The sequence below is a fragment of the Triticum dicoccoides genome, chromosome 3B (assembly GCF_002162155.2).
Source record: "Triticum dicoccoides isolate Atlit2015 ecotype Zavitan chromosome 3B, WEW_v2.0, whole genome shotgun sequence".
Classification (NCBI taxonomy): domain Eukaryota; kingdom Viridiplantae; phylum Streptophyta; class Magnoliopsida; order Poales; family Poaceae; genus Triticum; species Triticum dicoccoides.
This window is the reverse complement of record NC_041385.1, coordinates 9,944,972-9,947,104: the sequence shown is the minus strand read 5'-3', so window position 1 is coordinate 9,947,104 and position 2,133 is coordinate 9,944,972. Positions and strand designations below refer to the sequence as shown.

The 2,133-nt window shown below is 45.1% G+C and overlaps 1 pseudogene; it reads right to left on the bottom strand.

Annotated features, from left to right (window-relative positions):
• The window catches only part of LOC119279065, a 4,760-nt pseudogene extending 4,552 nt beyond the window's left edge, over positions 1–208 (bottom strand).
• Between the last annotated feature and the right edge of the window lie 1,925 nt (positions 209–2,133).

Sequence of the window (2,133 nt, the reverse complement as noted above, 5' to 3'; positions counted from 1 at the left end):
GGCGACTTCGTGCAGACGGGGGCCGACGTGGAGATGGCGTGGATGCGTTAGGGTTCAGGGTTTCGACGACGGGCGTCGGCGGCTACCTTGTCTTTTTTTCTCCAATAACTGTCGACGCCAACATGGAGACGTGCGTGCGTACGGCAGCGACGTACGGCGACGGGTGCGGGTACGCGGGCGGGCGTATGTACAGCGATAGGTGCGGCATACGTGGGCGGGCGTATGACGTCGCGCGCGGACGTACGGCGTCGGGTGGGTATTCCTACCTAATATAAAATGACCATTCTATCCATTATATGTTTTAGGGGGTTGTACTGAAGCACTCCCCTATTTAGAAAACAAAAGTTTGATTGTATAAGGCGTGAAAGTCACATACTACTTGATTTGTTTCCGAAAACGCTTGCATGAGAAACTTACAGCTTAAAAAATCAGTGTTATATTATAATATTAAAAGTGGAACATTTAGGAGGGTGAGGCTAGGTCACAGTCAAGACTTTTTATTTTGCGTAGATCAGTTGACTAAGACTTAACTAAGTCTTAGTCAAGTAACATAACATGTAAGAGAGATTAAAGAAAAAATTGAAAAGAAAATTTTGTATGAATCTCAATGTAAGATCTCAGGAATATAGCATGATTTAGCAAGACTGGTTGGATTGTATAAGAACAAACCAACAATCTGAGAGCATCTACAGCCGGGCTACTCAAATGCCCCCTACAAGGTCGGGCGGATAACTCAGTCAATGACCGATCACAAAACCGCAACCCAGCCGCCCTTCTCAAACCGGCCCTATTCGTCCGGGTTGACCAACACCCCTTATATCCAGCCTATATATGAGGTAGACAAGGGGAGGCCAGACTCGCCAAGGCGCGTCAGCCACGTTGGATCGACAGACCAGGCCCACCCAAAATTCCACCAAATTAGCCAAGTCCACTAAATCAACTACCATCCTCTTGTGTCCGAACGATCCAAGATGTCTACACTGGGTATCTTGCCCCCCATCCTTAGCGGAGTCCGTGGGGCTAGCATCCATGGGGTTGAGCTGTAAGGCGTAGAACGTTGCCCAGAGGGAGCGACACGCCCATCAGCACAAGCGGGAAGCGGCGGTGAAGGAAGTTGCCGGCAAGAAGGTGGTGAACATTGTCGTGGATGTGTCTCCTCCACCGTCGTTGACTGCCCCATGCGTCCGCCCTGCCGTTGACAAGGAAGCCTCCATTTGTCCCGCCCACGACAGACAACGATCTGACGTCAGAATGGGGGATTCTGAATAGCTGGACACAATCGGAAGTGTCAGAGATGGTTTGTGACTCGCCGCAACTCCAACGGATGTGGACAAGCACGGGCAACTCTAGCGCCTGGTCATCCCAGGTCTTATTCGATGAAATGTCGTAGCAGGACACGATAGATTTTTTGCTTCATTTTGTATTGCTTCTTTCATATTTCGTTATGCCATCCGATTAATCTGTTGCATTTGCCATTAGTTTATGTGATATCATGATCATTTTAGGCAATTTCATGAAGAATATGATCAATGAGGGTCAATAGCCTACGGAATATGACTAGGGGGATCCCAGTTGTACTATGTATGATGTTGGGGGAACATCGGGCACTACCAAAAAAAGTCGGCAAAAATACAAAGGCAACGTCCAACATTCTCAACCTATATGGTCTACTTTGTGCGAAAATTGGAGTGGTGCCATTTTTCACCATTTTTTTTGTACTTGCTTCACAAAAATTTTTTTGGCATATAGACAATAGAAAATATATTTTTATATAAGAAAGGTTGGAAACTCTACTTGGCAACATTGTTTGGAATATCAAAATGCACCAGTTGGACACATTATAAATACTATGTAAAGGATATGGCCATCACCTTGGTCATTTTGCTTGAAGGCCATGAATGTTCATACATGGTAAACCTTTTGTGAAGGATTATTTAAATTTTCATATTGCAAGTTTGGTATTTTGCTTGCAACTAGCACACATAAAAAGGGTTGTATGCGAAAGGATTGAATTTTTCTTCATTTCTTTCAATTTCTGCAAAACAGGATCAAGATGGTCGGCATGGCTATCCATAGCAAGGGGCTGAATCATTTTTCGCGAATACTTAAGTTGTGTATCATTTCCTTGATGGA